Source organism: Aquarana catesbeiana, linkage group LG02, assembly GCF_042186555.1.
Source record: "Aquarana catesbeiana isolate 2022-GZ linkage group LG02, ASM4218655v1, whole genome shotgun sequence".
NCBI lineage: Eukaryota > Metazoa > Chordata > Amphibia > Anura > Ranidae > Aquarana > Aquarana catesbeiana.
Genome location: NC_133325.1, coordinates 390,552,229 through 390,575,161, shown reverse-complemented (window position 1 = coordinate 390,575,161; position 22,933 = coordinate 390,552,229). Strand labels below are relative to the sequence as shown.

The window sequence follows — 22,933 nt, the reverse complement described above, 5'->3', positions numbered from 1 at the left end:
GGGTGAATGTTCCAGTACGTCATGCTGCCGCGATCCTGCTCTCTCTTCGTGTTGGTAACTACCGCCGGTGTGCACTCTGTTGTGTGTGCCATGGCGGTAGTTGCTTGCATGAAAAGAGAGAAGGACAGCTGGAACAGCTTTTGGTCCATCGAACGGAAATTGACAGCTCTGGCAGCCCACACATAGAAGAGCCTTATCCGACAGCTTGGGATAAGCTACTCCCTTAGTGGACTCTGCCCTACCTACAGATCAAACAGCTATGATATATCGAGGAGAACTATACACAGTCGGATCAAGCAGGGAGATAGGGGTATCGAGCTAGGAGAGACTGTTGGCGCTGATGACTTTAGGTCACACCACCTAGTATACTATCCAGATTTACTACCAGTATGTGCCCTTAGCACACTCCGCCTCTGCACACATAGGGTCGGGTGCCAGCTTGGCTGCAGCATATCATCAGCAATTGGACAGCAGGCATGATCCATCCATTTCACCTAGGCATTAAGTCATATGTGAGTTATAGATTACTGGGATATTACCATCTATCTACAGGATTGCAACTTGTTTGTTTTCATCCACACTTATCCTGGACTGGGTCCAACAGTATCTACTGAATATATAGCTCTTCAGAAGCAGGCTATCAGAGATTGCTTAAAATCTGTGGCGGGGAGGACTGGGGTGTAGGGGGGATACAGGGGACAGGGTGACTCCAGGACACTGGAGTGAGGTGTGGGCTTTCTTAGGGGGGTGTTCGGGTGGATGGGTGGGATTCAGGTGGAAGGTTTGGTAAGGTTGGGGGACTTCCCCCCTATGGGGGTAGCGAGCACACACCATATATTTTCTCATACTTTTTTTGTACAGTATAATAAAATGCATTTAGTAGCCTTTGAGGTGCTCTATCCTTGTGGCGTTTGTTTTTTGTGTAAAGCCTAGTACACATGGGCCAAAAGTAGGGCATTCAGCCCGTGTGTATGACTGCCGGTCTGACAGAAGCCAGCCGTTTGTTCTGTCAGATGTGCATGCTGGAAAACCAATGGCTGACCAGCTACCAATCAGCCAATGGCTGATAGCGCTGACCAGTGTGTTCTAGCGTGGGTGGCGGCATCCCTGCATCCCGCTGTCAGAAAACAACAGCTTAGTGGGGAAAATCACTGTACTAACGTCGTTCTGACCTGAGCTGTCAGGTTTTTTTTGTTCAACCTACTGATTTGAATGAAAAAAAAAATGATAGTGTGTACTAGGCTTCATTTTCGGATTGCACCTCCCCTTCAGTTGGGTTTGACACTTTGCAGAGTTACCACTCCCCGGATTCCTTTTTGGTGGGGTATTACTACTTTCTCTTGGATCAGTTGCATCACTACAGACAACTGCATTGTGTACAATATGTCTTCTTTTTTTCAAAGGTGGAAGACAAGTTAGGTAAGAATAGTTACATCAAAACATGTGTCTGCATTTTTGAGACCCAGCATATTGTTTTGTCTGTGGTGCTATGAAAAAGCTCAAAATACACTGAATACAACCTGAATTTTCTGACTGATAGGCAGCTACATTATACCATATGTCAAGCTTTGACTTCAGCAATAATAAACTATTGTATAACGTGTTCCTAGTCTGAACATAAGTATCAACTCAATTAATTTACTTTCATGCAGCTAACCACATTGCTGGAATTGTTATTCATATGTGACTAATCTTTACATATTGTAGGCATGAATTAATCTACTTTGAACACATCAGCTGATGTTACATGATTATTAATCTTGGACAAATAATAGCCTTCACAGTAGCTCCAATATTATATTGTTCTGGTCACCTGCTGCTCTTCAGACATGTTTCATGAACATTGTTTAATGGCACTGTGCATAAAAAAAACAGTCTCCACCAATATTCTATCACCCACAGAGATCCAATCTTGCTATCACAGTAGGAATAGTGTTCAGTTCCTCCATAGACACCCGCTTAGATTATACAAGCCCTCACTCAACAACACCATTTACACCGTTCACTTACAGTGTTCAAGAGAGCACTCAATCCCAATCCATGAAACATATGATCACTTTGTTTTACCGGCATCTCTTACATAGTAAGCTACACAATCCAATGCACTTTCAACTGTATTAGGAGGAAAAATAACTCTTTCTATTTTTGGAAAACTATGCAATCTTACAAAAGGCACCTGCCTTTACATTTTCCTATACTTTATTTTGGCAGATATGAAATAATGGCAAATAAAAGAGAAATAGCCACAGCAAAGCAATTTGATGATCCTGGTTCAATACCAGTGGATCCTAATAAAATATACTCACGTTTCATATGCAGCTTTTTTTGTTTTACTTGATTTTAGCTGGATGTAGGATGTGATGCTTTGACTGACATGGAGGTAGTCATGCATTTGAATTGCTTGCCGACATCTGAAAGTGCAATCACATCCAACACCCCCTTATCTCTGCAAAGCTCAGTGGAGAAATCAAGAATCAGTCAAAGTAGACAAGGCATTTAGAAAAGCTTTAGTGTTCCCTTTGTCATCAGTATACCAGTGCCATACAAGTTTAAATAGATTGAAGGAGAACATTGCAAACTTTGTGAGATTAGATAGCAACCTGCTGAACTCATTTTTAGATTCTGACAACCTAAGACACACATAACATGCTGGTAATGATGAACGGGATTTAGGATGCTTGCCAGCTCATTTCTCACAACTGTTTGTCTATGTTTTCTAAATGTGTTCTGGTATACTGTATAATATTAGCGCTGAAGGTAATGCACAATTACAGATTACTTGACAACTGGAATGCAGTATGTGTTCTAAAAAAAACAGGAATTTACATTTTTCTCTAGTTAAGTATCTACCACAAGATTACAAAAAGTAAATAATGATATGCAAGGTTCACAGCAGAATAGGGTCTGGCAAAATCTAGTATTCCAGTTACAGCCATTCTACTCATAATGTCACATCATTGTTTTGTACATGTGCAAATCTAGTGAAATCATCCCACTCTAGTTGCGCTTGCACACCCGTGGGGGCGCACAGCACATCGATTGTTGGCGCGCTGTGCGTCCCGTGGGTGTGCAAACGCAGCTAGAGTGGGATGATGTCATATGACTTCGTCCCAGAACAATAGAGCTGCTGCCTGCCCGTCATTTCACAATACGGTAGGTGGGAGGTGGTTAAAGGAGCTGCTGACGAGGCTCTTTATCCTTGTGATCGGCTATGTCCAATCCCAGCTGACCACATTTAAACAAGGAAATGCCAGTGATGCCAGTCAGTGCTGCCTTTTAGTGCCCATCAGTGCCTGCTTATCAGTGCTGCCCATCAGTGCCACCAATCAGTGCCCATTAGTGCTGCATATCCGTGCCGCCATTTAGTGCCACCTAACAGTGCTCATCAGCGCCACCTATCAGTGCCCATCAGTGCCACCTATCAGTGCCCATTAGTGCCACCTATCAGTTCCCATCAGTGCTGCATATTAGTGCCTCCTCATCAGTGGCACCTCATCAGTGCCCATCAGTGCAGGCTCATCATTGCACATCAGTGATGGAGAAAAATTACTTATTTACAAAATTTTATAAAAGATACTAAGAAAAAAAAAAATCCCAGTGGTGATTAACCACTTTAAGACCAGGCCTCTTTTTTAGATGTGATGTTTACAAGTTAAAAACAGTTTTTTTTGCTAGAAAATTACTTAGAACCCCCAAACATTATACTTTTTTTTTCTAACATCCTAGAGAATAAAATGGTGGTCCTTGCAATACTTTCTGTCACACCGTATTTGCGCAGCGATCTTACAAGCACACTTTTTTTTTAAAAATACACTTTTTTGAATTAAAAAATAAGACAACAGTAAAGTTAGCCCAATTTTTTTTATACTGTGAAAGATAATGTTACGCCGAGTAAATTGATACCCAACATGTCACGCTTCAAAATTGCGCCCGCTCGTGGAATGGCGACAAACTTTTACCCTTAAAAATCTCCATAGGCGACATCTAAAAAATTCTACAGGTTGCATGTTTTGCATTACAGAGGAGGTCTAGGGCTAGAATTATTGCTCTTGCTCTACCGATTGCGGCCATACATCACATGTGTTGTTTGAACACTGTTTTCATATGCGGGCGCTACTCTCGTATGCGTTCGCTTCTGCACGTGAGCTCGGCGGGACGGGGCGCATTTAAAAAAAAATGTTTCTTATTTATTTTACCTTTTACTTTTTATTTTTACACTGTTTTTAAAAAAAAAAAGTGTCACTTTTATTCCTATTACAAGGAATATAAACATCCCTTGTAATATAAAAAAAGCATGACAGGACCTCTTAAATATGAGATCTGGGGTCAAAAAGACCTTAGATCTCATATTTACACTAAAATGCAATAAAAAAAAAAAAAATGTGTCATTTAAAAAAATAAAAAAATAAAATGGCCCTTTAGGAGCTATGGGTGGAAGTGACGTTTTGACGTGGCTTCCGCCCTGCAGTGTCATGGAGACGGGTGGGGGCCATCTTCCCCTCACTCGTCTCCATGTCAGCCCAGGGGACAGACGCCATCGCCTCCGGTGCTGCCAACGGCTCCGGTAAGTGGCGGAGGGCACCGGATCACGGCGGGAGGGGGGGGACCTCTCCCGCTGCCGATAAAAGTGATCTCGCTGCGAATCCGCCACAGAGACCACTTTTATCTTGTACCGGACCGCCGGCCGAACACGGGGATAACGGGGTTATGGCAGCTAGATGCTGCCATAACAATGATATCCGTCCCCAAAGTAGGACGTACATCGGCATGCAGCAGTTCTGAAGTAATACCACCAAAAGAAAGCTCTATCTGTCTCAAAAAAATGATAAAAATGTAGTTTGGGTACAGCGTTGCATGATTGCGCAATTGTCATTCAAAGTGTGACAGCACTGAGAGCTATAAATTGGCCTGGGCAGGAAGGGGGTGAAAGTGCCCAGTATTGAAGCAGTTAAGGAACCGCAACACACCAGATGCCCAACAGTGCTAAATATATAGACTTTACAGTTTTATAAGGCAGATTCATTGAACAGTAATGCATAGGGTAATTTTATCACCATGGGCTGTATATGAAAATGTCAATTGAAGATTATTCATAGTTCACAAAAGGTATATTTTGCATGAGTCAGTTGCATTATTCCTATGCAATATTCTTTCTCGTTTTATTATTAGTTTTTGAAGTGTCTGTATATAAAGAAAAATACAGCAAGGGTACTGCACAGATTATTGTTCTTTGTAGCTGTAGCTTTAAATAAAACTTAGGATAGATGGAAACAGAAGGTAGCTACAGACTACCCTGTGAAAGGTGAATAAGATGTGCGTTGGCAAGAGTATCCACGCAGCATACAGCCTGCACACTCTGCAAGAATACAAGCAGGGCTGGTTATAGCAGCAGTTCTGCATTGAAACTAACAGTGTGTGCAGGGTAAAGCTGTCTGATCCCACCCCCAAGGATCTTTTCTTCTAGACTGGTGTATATTGTTAAGCTATATGATGTATCTATAAGAGGAGTAGAACATGGAGATAAAATAACACTTTGTGAAAAAATCTGTTCACAAAACAAAAGAAGGTGATGGTTAAATATCTATTTTATGCAAAGAAATACCAATTCCACACCTATGTAATAGTTTTGTCTAAAGGGTGATTGTTTTGGTAAGAAAATGATTGTGAGGTAAAAAGAACAGAATTGAAATAACTCACTTTAGTGAATTGGGCATTAGTAAGCACAGAAGCAACAGGGCTGAAGGTGGGAAGTCAGTTGCTGACATCATTACTGTAAACATTTGCATTCAACAGCATAAAGTTGTGACCATTGCTGTCATTAAATATAATGATGGCTAGTTGTTTCTAAAAACTACATAAAGAATCTTGAATAGTGAAAGGTGTTTTTATTTTACTGACTAAAACCTGTTTAGAAATACCAAACAGATACAGATAGGGGCCACACATTATACTTGTTCCTGTTTTTTTTTTTTTTTCGTGAATACTTTTTCTTAAACAGTGATTTAAATTTTACATGGTTTAAAAGATGTTTTAAGCTATTTCCTTTTTATACCCTTAGGTTTTTGAAGAATATGAAGAACCCAACCCAGAAAGCATGAACTAACAAGAAAGTCATTGTAAAATTGCAGCTTCCATCATCTCTGCAAGGTAATTTGTAAAGTGCCTTAACACATTACATTTTGGAAAACACGTATCTAAAGCCAAACTGACATTCATTTTCGCAAGACACATTCTCAAATTCATTTAGAAATATTCTGCAATGCAAAATAAAGACCCAATTTGACATTTTTTTTTATGTCTGTATTGCAATTTACGATCTTTTCTTCACATGATATTTGTGGTCTGTGTCTAAAGATACTCTGCTGTATATTTTGAGCAAAATTAATTACTTTATTCTGAAGTTGTTGCCACTCACAGTGTAATTTAAAATGGGTACCAAGGAGCAAATAAAAACAGATTACAGAGCAACAGAAAACAAGTAATCTGATTTATATTTTGGTTTTGTTGTAATTACCAGTCAGGACAGAGATTGATCTATCATTTGTCCCAGACCGCCAACTACTTAAACGTCTGCAGAAACTTTAGTCAGGCTCGGAAACCACAAAAGCCACCTGTTTTTACTGCTCTCCCCGGCCACTACTGTAAAAGAGCTCTAATTGAATTTAAACATGTTTAACATCAACATAGGTATATCCACAGGCAAGAAAGTTACCAAAAATGGGCAGGCTCAATGGACAAATAAGTCTTTTTTTTCTGTTGTCAGCCTTTGATGTTTCTTCTACATTGTGTTTAAAATGAAGAGTTAGAAAAGATACTGAGTCTGCAGCTAACTCTGCATTTGTATTGCTTGCTAAATCACCAATATGCTTCTTTAGCAGATTTGTATTCATTTCCTGCCTTTTGTATGAATGGTTAGGTTTCAGTAAAATTAGATGGGCATTTCATTTTCTCATTTGTACATATCAATTTTCCTAGGATAGATGGCTTAAAGCAGCTATAAACTAGACAATAAGCTAAGTTTGCTTCCAGTTTATAAGGAAACTAAAATGTATGTATCTATCTATAGACCTATGAAATGGACAAATTACCTTTAAGACAACCTACTGTATAATTCATTTAGGCTTATAGTGATGTCACTATATTAAAAATTTTCAAATTCTTTTTAACATACCATAAAAACATGTATAATAAGAAGAATAACATTATAAATAGATTGCAAAAAAGCATATATCATTCATTTTAAATGGGTTTTTAACTGCTTCAGCCCCGGAAGATTTTACCCCCTTCCTGATCAGAGCACTTTTTGCGATTCGGCACTGCGTCGCTTTAACTTACAGTTGCGCGGTCGTGTGACATGGCACCCAAACAAAACTGACATCCTTTTTTTCCCACAAATAGAGCTTTCTTTTGGTGGTATTTGATCACCTTTGTGTATTGAAAAAAATGCAATATTTTTTACTTTTTGCTATAATAAATATCCCCGAAAAATATATAAAATAAACAAATTTATTCCTCAGTTTAGGCCGATATGTATTCTTCTACGTATTTTTGGTAAAAAAATCGCAATAAGCATATATTGATTGGTTTGCGCAAAAGTTATAGCGTCTACAAAATAGGGGATAGTTTTATGGCATTTTTAGCGTGACTGCAACATTATTGCAGACACATCGGACGCTTTTGACACTATTTTGGGACCATTGTCATTTATACAGCTATCAGTGCTATAAAAGTGCACTGATTACTGTGTAAATGACACTGGCAGAGAAGGGGTTAACCACTAGGGGGCGATCAAGGAGTTAAGTGTGTCCTACGTAGTGATTCTAACTGTGGGGGGAGGGGCTTCAACTCACATGACAGCGATCACTGCTCCCAAAGACAGGGAGCAGTGATCTCTGTCATGTCACAAGGCAGAACGGGGAAATGCGTTGTTTACATAGGCACTTCCCCTTTCTGTTGCTCCGTGACAAGATCGCTGGGAGACCGTCAGACATCGAGTCCGCTGGTCCCGTGGGCACGGTCACGCTGTACGCAGCACGCACGTGCTAGTGCTGACAATTAAAGGGGACGTACAGGTACGCCCATTTGCCCACCGCTGCCATTGTGTCAACGTATACCGCCGTGCAGCGGTTGGCAAGTGGTTAAAGTGTATCCATGGTCAAAATGTAAAATATCATATTCATTTCCACATTGTATTTCAGTTATTTCCTACTTCTATCACTCCAAACAATTTTGAAGTTTGTAAACTTACTTGAAGATCCCCACACATTTACTTCCATGAATTCTGTGGCATGTATTAACAATGTGAGTAGGCACTGCTGTGTCACACATTTCACAGATGAGAAGCTGGGGATCCATGCTCAGAATCCAGGAAGTTGTGGAAAGAGATGACGAGCAGACAGGCAGCACTCACAACATGAAAGGAGATATTTTAAGTAAGCTTGTATTGGATTGTCAATAGTAACTATTGTTTGTAAAGTTATTACAGCGCTGATGTTATAAAATGTAAGTGCATGTTGAGACCATAGCTTTCCTTGTATCTTTATTATCATTACTATTTTCTTTTTCCAACTACCACTAGTGTAGCACTGTGTTTCAAAAGGAACATGTGTCATTCAGTCATAATTTTGTGGACTTTATCCAAATGATTTTTTTTGTACACTATCATGGCTGTCCATGTGGTGCCTAATAATTGCAATTAACTTTCTAGAATACAATGCAGTCTTAAATGAGAATTCCTTCTCTGAGCAGTCTCTTTAAATGTCGATGAGCAATGTCATGCTAGGGATACTGTTTCTTTTTTCAATCTTTTCAAGTTCACAATATTGTATTCAGCATGCATACAAAATCAATAAAATCATTTCCAGACTACATTTAAATGTGACAATTATTTGTGAGCCTCAGTTGAACCTCCCAAATGTAATGGCACACCCACTGACACTATTTCGGAGAATTAGGGCATGCGCGGCGTAAATGCACATTATGCTGTGCTTTAATGTGCATTACATTAAGGCAACACATTTATTTAAATGGACTGTATAAGGCACCAAGCGCACCATACCATATCTGGTAGCGCACTTTACCGAATGTCACCACATTCACATTCACTGAATGACAGTGCTTTGCACCAACATGTGCACCAGGGGCAGCCTGTCCATTAAGGGTGCACGGGCACCATCCCCTCTATCCACGCCACCCCCTATATGATTATTAGATAGATTCATGCATAGCATGAATCTATCCATGGCCGCCGCGGCCACCCCCTATTCATGTGTCCGGCCCCTTCCAGGACACTGGGCGCATGAATTACAGCAGTGGGCTTGTTTTTTTGAAGCACCTAATTAGAGCCACAGGCTCTAATAGGCTTCAAAATAGGGTGGACTCGTAGCGCAGAGCATTGCGCTCAGAGCCCACCCATGTGTGTTAGAAAAAGAAATGAATATTCGCTTTTCTAACACTGAATCGCCTCTCCTCCAATCAGGAAGTGCGGGTCTGATACCCGTTTCCCGATTGGCTGAAAGGTCAGGCGATCCTATTGGACACCTAGGAGGAGGGGGATGCATGGCGGAAGTGGCCGTGATCCACCCCACAGGAGGAGGATGGATGGGGTAAGTGCGGGGCTTTGATATCCCGACTGTTCTCCAGGGGGGTGGCTGTTTGCCACACCCCCAAAAGAAAAAAACACCAGCCACCACTGATGTGAACGTTACTACAACGCAATGGAGTAAATGGGTCTTAAATGTTTACTTAGCATAATGAATACGGTGAAGCTGTGTTTGCTACAGTCATCCAATCATGTGCAAGCAAAAATCCTGATTTTTAACCATTTCCGTTGCATAAGATTGGACAGTTAAAATTAACACAGCTTTATTTTCATCTTGGAAAATGAACAGTCTCTTTTCTTTTAGTAAGAGCCCTTGCACACTGGGGCGGTTTGCAAGCGCTATTGCGCTAATAATAGCGCCTGCAAACCGCCCCGAAAGTGCCGCTGCTGTGTATCCAGTGTGCAAGCCCCGAGGGCTTGCACACTGGAGCGATGCGCTGGCAGGACGGTAAAAAAAGTCCTGCCAGCAGCATCTTCGGAGCGGTGAAGGAGCGGTGTGTATACCGCTCCCTTACCGCTCCTGCCTATTGAAATCAATGGGATGGCGCGGCTATACCGCCGGCAAAGCGCCTCTGCAGAGGCGCTTTGCGGTGGTATTTAACCCTTTCTCGGCCGCTAGCTAATAATAGCGGCGTTTTACCGCCGACGCCGCCCCCCGCCCCAGTGTGCAAGGGCTCTATATAAATCCCAAATGAACGAAATGTATATTAATCTGTACCAACAAATTAAAAAGTGGACTAGAGTTTAGTTATCTAGGAACAAAGTGGGCTGCATTGCTACATGGAAGAAACGGAAATAGCAGTCAATTTTAATGTATGCTGGGAAATAACTTTTTTTATTGGATTCTCTAGTCTTCCTGTATTGCAGGTTGCATAGTGGACAGCACTATAGAAGATGCACACTCATTTTTTCCCCTGTATAGACACATAGAAAATACGAAGTGGTCTCTAAATAACGGACTAAAAAAAAAAACTCTATTACTGTTTTACAGTTATTCAGAATATCTATGTCAGTGTGCCCACAAGGCGCTGTCTACGAATCTTTAAACATGTTCCTAAAGCATGTCACTTTCTTTATCTGGCTGGATCAGATGTGACATTAGAATTAACTCTGCTGTCTATCAGTTTAGTCACACATACTGCAATGTTAATTAGTCAGTCTTGCTGCCAGTGCTTGCCTTCACTAGGTTTGGAAAGGCTTTCAAGAAATTGTATTCTTGTAGTTAGCCACAGTATTCTAACATAATTGTGTGTTACGCTACTAAAACAAAAAAGGCTGAATTCAAAGTGGATTTTCACCCATTTTTTTTAAGTTATCCTCATCACAATGCCCACCTGTAGTGCATGAATTAATGGATATTATCATTTTTTTATTATTATTAGAAAGTACCTTTTTTTTTTTTTTTTTTAACCTAGGCGTTTACATCATTAGGCTATCCTGTGGACTCCTGGGATGTCGGTGTCATCAATCCCAGGAGTATTCGACCATCCTGTTATGGCAACCTGTTATCAACAATGCGGTCCATGCAGTGTCATTACTGCACATGTGCGAGACCAGGAAGTGCATGCTGGGTAGCCAGCTGTACCGAAAATTGCAGAAATGCATAGGAGCGGGCTTAAGATGCCCATATCTGCAATGGCAGCTGACAGAATACCCGGAGGAGATATATAATGATAGATTTTACAGGTACATACTATGTGGACGGGTATAGGAATATCCAAATTAAGTGCTGCATGTAACGAAAAGCACAAGGATGATTTTATTACAATTTTAGATAGGAGACTGTAGCTCTTTTTTAAGGGCCATTTCACACTGATCCATTTTTAATGTATTTTTGGGCTAAGAAAAAAAAAAAAAGCAGAAGAAAAATGCATGCAAAGTGTACTCTAAATCCTATGGAACTCTTCACACATGTGCACCAGGTTGATTTACTAAAACTAGAGTGCAAAATCCAATCAGCTTCCAGGTTTTTTGTTAAAGGTTAAATGAACAAGTTGAAGTTAGAAGCTGATTGGCTATGATTGCACAACTGCACCGGATTTTACACTCTCCAGTTTTCGTAAATCAACTCCATTGTGTTTTTAAAAGTCCTGCATGCTGTATTTTTGGAAAGTGTTTAAAAACTGCAACAAAAATGCACCTCCCCATTGAAATGAATGGAAGACGCATCAAAAACACACCAGTGGTGTTTTATTTGTTTTTTATTTTTTAAGTCACATGTCCAAGTTTCACAGATGCATGATTGCAGTTCAGAAAGTGTATCTAAAATGCTGCAAAAATGCATATGTGTTTTTACTGCATTTTTTCAATGGAGCAGGGTGAAAGCACCCGCAAAAACAGGCTAAAAATGCACCTCCCCTTTGAAATAAATTTAAAACTCTTTAACCACTTCAGCTCCAGACCATTTGGCTGGCAAAAGACCAGAGCACTTTTTGCGATTCGGCACTGCGTCGCTTTAACTGACAATTGTGCGGTCGTGCGATGTGGCTCCCAAACAAAATTGACGTCCTTTTTTCCCCACAAACAGAGCTTTCTTTTGGTGGTATTTGATCGCCTCTGCGGTTTTTATTTTTTGCGCTATAAACAAAAAAATGCGACAATTTTGAAAAAAACTGATTATTTTTTACTTTTTGCTATAATAAATATCCCCAAAAAACATTTTTTTCCTCAGTTTAGGCCGATACGTATTCTTCTACATATCTTTGGTAAAAAAAAATCGCAATAAGCGTTTATTGATTGGTTTGCGCAAAACTTATAGCGTCTACAAAATAGGGAATAGTTTTATGGCATTTTTATTAATAGTTTTTTTTTTACAAGTAATGGAGGCGATCAGCAATTTTTATCGTGACTGCAACATTATGGCGGACACATTGGACACTTTTGGTGCTATTTTGGGATCATTCACATTTATAGAGCGATCAGTGCGATTAAAAATGGGAGCGGTGATCAGTGTCAATGTCACTAGGCAGAATGGGGAAATGCTTGTTTACATCAGCATTTCCACGTTCTTCCTCTCTGTGAGAAGATCGCGGGTATCCCCGTGGACATCGAGTCCGCGGGACCCGCGATCACACTCATGGAGCCCGCGGCGGGCGCGCCCACAAGCATGCCCACAAGCCGCGTCTTAAAGGGCAACGTATAGGTACATTAATATGCCTGTACGCGCCCTTCTGCCGGTGTATAACTGCGTGAGCCGGTCGGCAAGCGGTTAAACATGCCCAAAAATGCCCCTGGCTGTGTGTTTTTGGTGTTTTTTGAGTCATATGTCCAAGTTTTACTGGTGCATGATTGGAGTCAGGAGTCCAGAAAACGTGGCAAAAATGCATCCAAAAACGCAAAATTTTCAGTGAAGCAGTGTGAATCCACCCTAAAGGAGTTACTTTGATCATTTGAAGCTCTATAAGATTTGGGGAAAAACACCTTCAAGAGAACATGAACTGTTAAAGCTGTGTCCAAAAAAAAAAAAAAAAAGACGGCACAGAACTGATCATCAGTATTGCCTTAAAGTGATTGTAAACCTCAGAGAGGAAATATGAACAAAACATATTCCTCTATAGCAGGGGTAGGCAACCTGGAGCCCTCCAGCTGTTGTGGAACTACATTTCCCATGAGGCATTGCAAGGCTACTCTCAGAGGCATGATGGAACTCTGCAACAGCTGGAGGGCCCCAGGTTGCCTGCCCCTGCTCTATAGTGTGTACATGTCTCAATCCAGAGCACTAAGGGGGATGGGGGGGGGGGGTTACTAAAACTGGAGCACTTAGATTCTGGTGCAGATGTACATGTTAGCCAATCAGCTTCTAACTTCAGCTTGTTCAATAAAGCTTTGATAATAAAACCTGGAAGCTGATTGGTTTCTATGCAGACCTGCACCAGATTTTGCACTCTCCAATTTTAGTAAATATCCCCCTAAGTGTCATTTCTGTCTACTGCCTCGTTCCTCTGGTATCTGCACGACTCAATTGTGACAAGTTTTCCTGACACCAAGAGGTAAAAAGCTAACAGGGGAGGGAGCTCCAGCACTTAGCTTATGATTGACAGCCTCAGCACTTTTCCTGTGTGCAGTGTGAAGTTGGTGTGTCACCTCCATCCAATCAGCTCTCACTAAGCCCTGCAGAGTGTAATTTCAGCTATCCATCCCCTTTCTCTGAAAGCTCAGACAAGCTGTATAAATTCTGAACTTTGAATGGATGTAGAGAAGAGAAAACCTCAGATAAATAGGTGCAGCTTATGTAGGAGGATTTGTTTAATCTCTGCGTATCACCTGAGGCTAATCACTTCACTGGGTATAAGTAGGGATTTACAACCACTTGAAGGCTTCCAGCATCTGATCTTCTCCCCATTACTACTTACCATGCATTGTTCGGCTGGTGTCTCTATAAAGATTGCCACCTTCATACAGGTAATGCTTTGCTTCCTTATGTCAGAGTTTGCGCCTGGATTGGTGATCTAATAGGGCAGGAATTAAAAAGTGTGGCAGCAATTAAAAAGCAGCAGGAGAGGTGCTGAAAACAGAGATCTGCAGAATGAATAAAGCTGAAGCAAAGAGAACCTCGCATTGCAACTTTCTCTCCAGAAAGGAAAAATAATCTTGTGAGACTAGCTGTCAGAGGCAGCAGTGCTCTAGGTGATCTCACACTGCAGAGCTTTTACAGTAAAGAACAGGTATGCCTAGGCATAGTCATATGTCTGGAAGTACACTGCTATTTGTTTTAGGCAGATGTATTTTTTCCAGGGTAAGGCTTAGGCAAAATTAACAGTTGTAGAAGTTCCCTAAGGGATAGAGACTCTTACATTTATGAGTACAAGTCCACTTTAATAGAACATATTTGTAGTATATACTTGGTATGGTGATATAACCCCATATGCCTTGTATGTGACAGGCTGGATATGATCATAATTGACCCAGATCTGCAATCTGTCACTGGCAGTCAGATGTTAAAATGGAAAGTATTGTATATTCTGAATCTTACTTTTGCTATTATGGTCATAAGTAAACACATAAAATGTTTTTCTTTTCTTTTGTTCAGCAAATATGAATTATGGCATATTCATATTATTTTATTTGTTTAATAAATGAAATAACACATTGCGCTCTAGTCTCCTGTATACATTGCTATCATTGTATTATTTTCAGCTGAGCTGAAGGAAGTTCCTTGTTTACAGAACTCACATAGTTTGACTTACTAGAGTAGAGATTGTTCACTTTATAAAGTAAATGTTCACTGATCTTAGTAAATAAAGTGAAATTGTCTTCAATGTAAATATACAGTCATATCCAAGGGTAGTGGTTTTTCTTCCACATGATTAGATGATTAAGCATTTTAAGTGGCCAGTATCTGCTACTTTTTTAAGGCAGCTCCAGTGAGTTATCAGAGCAGTGACTTATCCTTATCAGTTGGCCGAGGCTTAAAAGCACTAATTAAAGCTAAAATGTATAAAAGTTTAATCAATTGCAAACTTTTTTTCAAATTAAAAAACATATTATACTTACCTGCTCTGTGCAATAGGTTTCCCCCATGGCACTCCTGGCTCCTCCTCTGCAACGAGTGCCCCCATAGGAAGCCGATATCTATGGGCCACTCGTGTGGGCTCAATTCTGAGTCACACTGCCTGCATCTATAGATGCAGACAGTGCAGCTCAGCCCCACCCCCCACTTCCTCATCACAGAATTTAATTGAAAGCAGCAGGAGCCAATGGATCCCACTGCTATCAATCTGCCCTGTGAAGAGGGAGAGAGAGGAGAGAGCTGCTGCCTTTGGGCACAGTGCTGGATCGAGATTGGGCTCAGGGAAGTATGGAGGGGGGGTCTGGAGGTATCCTGCAGCACAGAAGGGTTTTTACCTCAATGCAGAGAATGCATTAAGGTAAAAACCCTAATGCAGCGTACACACGACTGGTTTTGCTGTCGGAATAAACTCCAATGGTTTCTCCAACGGAATTCCATTCAAACAGTCTTGCCTACACACGGTCAACCCAAAGTCTGACCATCCAGAACGCGGTGACGTACAACACGTACGACGGGACTAGAAAAAGAAAGTTCAATAGCCAATAGCTTCCGTCTCGTATTTGCTTCACAGCATGCGTTGTTTTTGGTCCGTCGGAACAGCATACAGACGATCGGTTTTCCCGATAGGAATTGGTTCCGTCGGAAATATTTAGAACATGTTCCATTTCTAGGCCTGTCAGAATTTTCGAAAAAAGAAGTCCGATAAGGCCTACACACGATCGGAATAGACGATGAAAAGCCTCCGTCGGACTTTTTCTGTCGGACATTCCGCTCATGTGTTTGCTTTAGGCCTCATGTACACTGCTGCTGGTAAACGGACGTTTAGGAGCAGTTGGGCATTTTTTTCAGCTGCCCCCGAACTCTCCTCTATGTTATCTTATCAGTAGATGTAAACTGGTTCGTTTATAGTCCTTTCTAGGCAGAAACATTTTTTGGAATGCAAAAAAATTGGTTCAGGCAGATGTTCAGAGGCATTTGAAATGCCAACTACCTGTAAGAGCCTGTAAACGCTGCTAAACGCGGTAACTCACATTTAGCAGTGTTTCGTTTATAGACGTTTTTCATTTTAACAAAAAAAAAAAAACAACGCTTCTAGACGCGGCATGTAAACGCGGCATGTAAACGCAGCTAAACAGCCATTTTTAGATGCCGGTTTCTAGCTGTAAAGTTAAATAGTAGAGGTTAAACCACGTCCCGTGTACATGACGCCTTAGGCCTTTAGAACCACTTTAACTCTGGGCAGTTTTGTGTATTTCCCCAACTAATCTCCAGACCACTAGTGGCAGGGCATTTAAGACACAACTACATTAGGAGGCTTCTCAGACTTTGCTATGTTCTCTTTATAATAGTAATTTAAAGTGAAAATCTCTGCGCAACCCACAATATAACACAAACTGTGCAAATGTTCCAACCAATATTCTCAGTGAATTAAATGTTGCTGCAATGCACAAAACATGTATTCCCACATCAAAATAATTAAATCAATATATAAAGTGTTGCACTACATTAAAATCTCAATTGCACAATAATAAATAATTATAATGTTACATAAAGTGACCGTTATAACAATATCTTAATATATACGCACACAATGCCCGTGTATAATATGCCAACATAAATATACATAAAATACAAACTTTGCTCTGATGTAAGGTACAAGATGATATATGTGCACCAGTGTGATCTATTTCAGTGTGATCACTCTCCATGCATACCCTAATTTTGGACCCTGAAAAGGTCACAATGCACTTTCACAATCCACTGGTCAATAATGGTTGTTTCAAATCTCCAACACCTTGCTCCTGATTTATATCTCCAGGGCCTAGGACTCTCTATATACACACTGAGCAAAATTATAACTCAACACATTTGTGTTTGCCCCTATTTGTCATGAGCTGAACAAATCTGTCAAAATCTTTGTTAGTGAGCACTTCTCCTTTGCCGAGATAATCCATCCACCTCACAGGTGTGGCATATTAAGATGCTGAGTAGACAGCATGATTATTGCACAGTGTGCCTTAGGCTGGCCACAATAAAGGGCCATTCTAAAATGTGCAGTTTTATCACACAGCACAATGTCACAGATGTTGCAAGTTTTGAGGGAGCGTGCAATTGACATGCTGACTGCAGGAATGTCCACCAGAGCTGTTGCCCTTAAATTGAATGTTCATTTCTCTATCATAAGCCGCCTCCAACAGCGTTTCAGAGAATTTGGCAGTGCGTCCAAGCGCTCACACAACTTCAGACCACGTGTAACCAAACCAGCCCAGGACCTCCACATCCAGCAGCGTCACCTGAAAGATCCTCCGAGATCGCCTGAGACCAGCCACCCAGACAGCTGCTGCAACAATCGGTTTGCATAACCAAAGAATTTCTGCACAAACTGTCAGAAACCGTCTCAGGGAAGCTCATCTGCATGTTCGTTGTCCTCATTGGGGTCTCGGCCTGACTGCAGTTCATCATTGTAACCGACTTGAGTGGGCAAATGCTCACATTTGATGGCGTGCTTTGGAGAGGTGTTCTCTTCACGGATGAATCCCGTTTATCACTGTACAGGGCAGATGGCAGACAGCGTGTATGGCATCGTGTGAGTGAGCGGTTTGCTGATGTCAACGTTGTGGATCGAGTGGCCCATGGTGGCGGTGGGGTTATGGTATGGGCAGGCGTACGCTATGGACAACGAACACAGGTGCATTTTATTGATGGTATTTTGAATGCAGAGATGCAGTGACGAGATCCTGAGGCCCATTGTTGTAAATAAACTAAATTGCGCTAGCAAAAAAAAACTTTTCCTTAGTAAAAAATAAATTAAAAGTGCTTAGAGAACACAATATGTGTATAAACAATAAGTGCATAAAGTGCTTATACAAAGGTGGAGAAAATATATTAAAAATCAGTGATCATAAGTAAAAAGCCACTCATAATCCGTCCATAATAATATGAATCATTTTGACCAAAAAACAAAAAGTCCACTTCATGTGTTTCATCGCCACACACTAAGGATTGGTACACCAAGATACTTCAGATCAGATGTGCATTGGTAGCGGTGAAGGAAGTAATAGATGTGCGCTTACCCCAAAAGATGGACCTCCCCTGTGGCAAGGTCTTATCAGCTTGCAGATTTCGCCCTCTGCAGGGACCAGCTGTTAGTCTCCTGGTCTTGGCAGCGCGTACCACCGACTTCCGTATGGCCGGGATGGTCCAACTATCCCAATCTCAAAGGGGGGGACTCAGAAATGGAAAAGTCCACATGCAGGAAAAAACGGCATAAGGAGAAAAAAACTCCAATAGTGTGATAACGTTTAGAGTATTTATTGGTTAAAGCAAACCACAAGTGAACATTAAAAAATCCAGATATAAAATTCTATTAAAAAAGCCGGCATAATCAAAGGCAGAACGCCCGTGCAAAATAAACTTTCCAGAACACGTGATGGCTAGCACTGCGAGGCCACGCCCTACATGTTTCGTCATACGTGACGTCTACGGGGGCACGGGCGACGCAATGAACCATCACCTTATATATCTCTAGACAATTGTAACCGCGCCCTCGTCTCCGCCCATGTCCGTCATTCGACAGGGCATATGTGGAGATTCGACGGGGCCACCATTCAAAACCGCCCACAAGGCGGAACATACATGAATAGTGAAAGAACAAACCAGGAAGTTTTAACCAAACCTCGTTTTGGCGCCCGCCTGGCATACTCATAGGCATGCACAAGGATAAGCCAAGCCTCGATCTGGCTAACAGTGAGAAACACTCCTATAGAGGCGGACTAATTAGAAGCCGGAAGGGATAAAGCGTGTACCCCAGATAAATTCTAAGGCTAGACGCCCGTGATATACACGAAACTTCCGGTCCTAAATATATAAAAATATTTCTAAAAAATGTTAGTGTTACACATAGAATTAAAAAAGGCCGCTCCAGCAGTATATGACATATATGTAGCAGCTATTCCAAAAGTTTTTTTAAATCCCCTTAAATTTTGACTTGTTTAGATGTTTATCCTAATATACTGTGTGTTTTAAAGGAGAACAATACTCTACAAATATTGAAAAAAGGTGCAAATCTTATTGATTTAAATTATATAAGGGCAAAAACACTAGAAGGTAAGTAGAAATGGGACCACTATATATCCTGTCCTCTACCCGCACAAACATGATTCAAAAAAACTAGTAGCCAGAACAAGACTCAGCCCATCCCTTTACAATTTCAAAGGTTCAAAGACAAAAAATTCAAAAACAAAAAAAGCAAAAGGGTAAACAATAAATCCTAAGAATATACAATAAAGTAATTCCAATGTCTATGAACTCTTCCTGGAGGGGGGGGGGGGAGGGGTTTTCTACTTAACTCCTAGAGGTAACAACTAGGACTAGGGGACTATGTGACTTTGTATCACCCATTATGTCATGCGTTATCAATAAACGCATTGATCTCAATGTCAACATTAAGCCCTCTTGATTTGAGACACCCCATCTTGAATATCCACCCCATTTCTAGCTTGGATATAGCTCTTCTCTTAGGTCCCCCTCTCCAGGGGACACTCAACCTGTCAATACCCACAAATTGTGTACCTCCAGGGTCCTTATCATGTACATTCAGGTAATGTTTGGATACTGGATGTCCTATAAATCCTCTCCTGATGTTGCTAATGTGTTCGTTTAACCTGACCTGAAGGGGACGGACAGTACGTCCCACGTACTGAAACCCGCATGGACAGGTCAAAAGATACACTACGTGGGTAGTGGAACACGTGATAAAAGATTTTATTGAGAAGGTTTGTGAGGTGCTAGTCGCATGGAAATGTGTTACCTTCCGGTCTTTGATAGCATTAACCGTACAAACCGCACACTTCCTGCATCTATAATACCCCACAAGATTTTGGAAAAACATTGGTTTCTTTATTGGAGGGTCGCATACACTGGGAGCTACTGATGCTCTGATTGACGGTAATCCTTTAAAGACCACCTGGGGTCTCTCCAGAAGTAGGGGGCCCAATATATTATCATTTTTGACTATATGCCAATATTTGTGTATCAATTTCCTTATTATGAAATGTTGATGGGAATAATTAGTTACAAAAGGGCAAGTAAAATCCTTCTTTGGGGTATTCCCTATCCCTATATGATCTTTCAATAGGGATTCCCTGTCTAGTCTTTCAACCTCCTCTACTCGCTCTTTTAGGAAAGACGCATCATAGCCCTTTTCTAGAAAACGCTCAGTAAGGACTTGGGACTGAATCCTAAAGTCATCAATAGAGGAACAGTTCCGTCTAATTCTTACATACTGGCTTTTCGGGACTGAGTCAAGCCAAGCCTTGTGATGACAACTGTCTCGCGATATAAAAGCATTGCGATCTGTAGATTTAAAATATGTGGAAGTCGTTATTACATCTCCTTCCCCTCTTATCTCAAGGTCCAAAAAATTAATCGAACTTCGACTGGATTCGTAGTTAAAATGGATCCCTCTATCATTCTCATTTAGACTTTCCATGAATTGACACAGGGAATCATGGGTACCATTCCATAGGAGGAGGACGTCATCGATGTATCTTGCCCACAAGACTAACTCTGGTCTACGTGGGGCATAGATGACGTCCTCCTCCCACTTACCCATGAATAAATTAGCCAAACTGGGGGCAAATTTTGCCCCCATGGCTACTCCCCTTTTCTGTAAAAAGAAAGTATTCCTATGCCAGAAAAAATTGTGAGTTGTAGTATACTCCAACAGGTTCATAATAAATTTCTTTTGTTTTCTTGGCAATGTCACGTCTTTGTACAAATAATATTTGACTGAGGATATACCCCAAGCATGGGGGATCGCCGTATACAAAGACGTGACATCCGCCGTGACAAGCCAATAACCACTTTTGTACCCACAATCCTTTAGTAGGTTAATGGCATGCCTACTGTCCTTGATATAAGCGGGCAAAGAACGAACCAAGGGCTGTAAGAAGTTGTCAATATATTTACCAGCCCTCGAGGTGATCGAATCAATACCGCTGATAATTGGGCGGCCAGGTGGATGAACAGGGTCCTTGTGGACCTTTGGGAGATAATATATAATAGGTATCTGTGAAGATACAGGAACCAAAAAGGATTTTTCTTTTTTGTTTATAACGCCCAATCTAAAGCCATTCTCCACAATACTTTCAAGCTCCCTCTTATATTTATTCCTAGGGTCTGATCTTAAGGGGATATAAGTGGTGGTATCTCCTACTATTCTATCCAGCTCCTGGAGGTAGTCATTCTTACTCAGAACAACTATACCCCCCCCCCTTGTCCGCTGGTCTCACCACTAGGTCCTTTCTTTTACAGAGTTGGTCTAAACCTGATTCCAAATTCTTGCTCAATTTAATATTTTTGCTTTTTATGCCCTCCAAGTCCTTTATGAGGAGATCCCTAAAAACCTTAATAGAGGCTGGTAGGCCGCCTGGCGGATTAAATAGTGAGGCATTTGCCAAGCCTGAATGTTTGACATTTGTGGGATTATAATTTAAAGTGTTAATGGGATTGGTCAACAGGTATCGCTTAATGTTCAGTCTCCTAGTATACTTATGTATATCCATATATGTCTGGAACTTATTAAGCGGTTTCGGGGGTGCAAATTTAAGTCCCTTGTCTAAAATGGCAGTTTCGTCGGGGGTCAAGGGGATGCCACTGAGATTGAAGATGCCTTGTCCGGTTATACCCGTTTTCTTTTTGCTCCTAATCTTCCTCCCCCCTCTGACTCCTCTCTTTCTTCTATTGGTCGTTGGAAGTTTTGTTCTCCCCTGGGAAAACCCCAATGTTGAGGTTGTGAGTACTCCTCCCGCTGAGCCCGTCGGGGGGTATACTCATCCCTTCGTGTATCCCTTTGCGGGTGGGAAGGAGGCTGATGCCAGGGTGGTCGGTCATATCCCCTATCCCTCCTTGGAGTATAATATCCTTGATTGGACCCTCTGTGGTCATCACCATCCCCACCATAATACTCATCCAATGGTTGGAAACGATTATGTGTGGATATAGGATATCTTGGGGACCGACTATCTATATGAGGCCTATTGTGATGGTCGTATTGATTATCGTACCGAACATCATGGTATCCTCCTGTTTGTACCTGGTGATATTGGTTCCCTTCCTTATACTGTCTCCTAAATTTTTTATTTTTTATTTTCTTTTTGGGGGCCTGGGTGGGAACTCTCCCATTCCGAGCTGGAGATTGTACATAAGGACCAGGGTTAGATCTACCTGGAGAGCGGTAGGACACCCTCCTAGGTGGTTTAGGGTATTGTTTTTGTGATGGTAAGGGTCTACCCGATTCCCTCGTCTGCCTGTCTTGACCAGAAGCTTCGGGAGCTGAAACTTCCATATGACTGTTAGTCTCAGCTTCCTCTGCAGCGATTTTTATCTGCCATTGGAAAACAGAACCATTCTGATAATCAGAAAAATCCCTATTAAATTTTTTTCTTTTTTTGTTCTTTTGTTCTATTTCCTCCTTCTCCAAAATTTTTCTTAAGTAAGAGGATCGTTCTTTATACTCTTCACTTAAAACAAAAGGGGATAGTTTCTCTTTAATAAGTTTGATCTCAGCATCTAGTCTATTCAACTTAGCTCTCTTCCTAGGAATTAAAAATTCTAAGAATTTTCCTCCCGCTTCATTGAAATATCTGTACCAATCCTGAAGGTCTAATTCATGTTGTAGCATGATAATGCACAGCCCCATGTTGCAAGGATCTGTACACAATTCCTGGGAGCTGAAAAAAATCCCAGTTCTTGCATGGCCAGCATACTCACCGGACAGCATTGAGCATGTTTGGGATGCTCTGGATCGGCATATACGTCAG

At 41.2% G+C, this 22,933-nt stretch overlaps 1 protein-coding gene across 1 annotated transcript in view; it reads left to right on the top strand.

Moving 5' to 3' along the window:
* SRRM3 (serine/arginine repetitive matrix 3) overlaps positions 1-22,933 on the top strand; it is a 643,608-nt gene that overhangs the window by 193,891 nt on the left and 426,784 nt on the right. Inside the window, exon 2 of the mRNA XM_073615202.1 lies at positions 6,059-6,147. The gene's annotated coding sequence lies outside the window, so the exon portion shown is untranslated. The remainder of the gene's footprint in view (positions 1-6,058; positions 6,148-22,933) is intronic.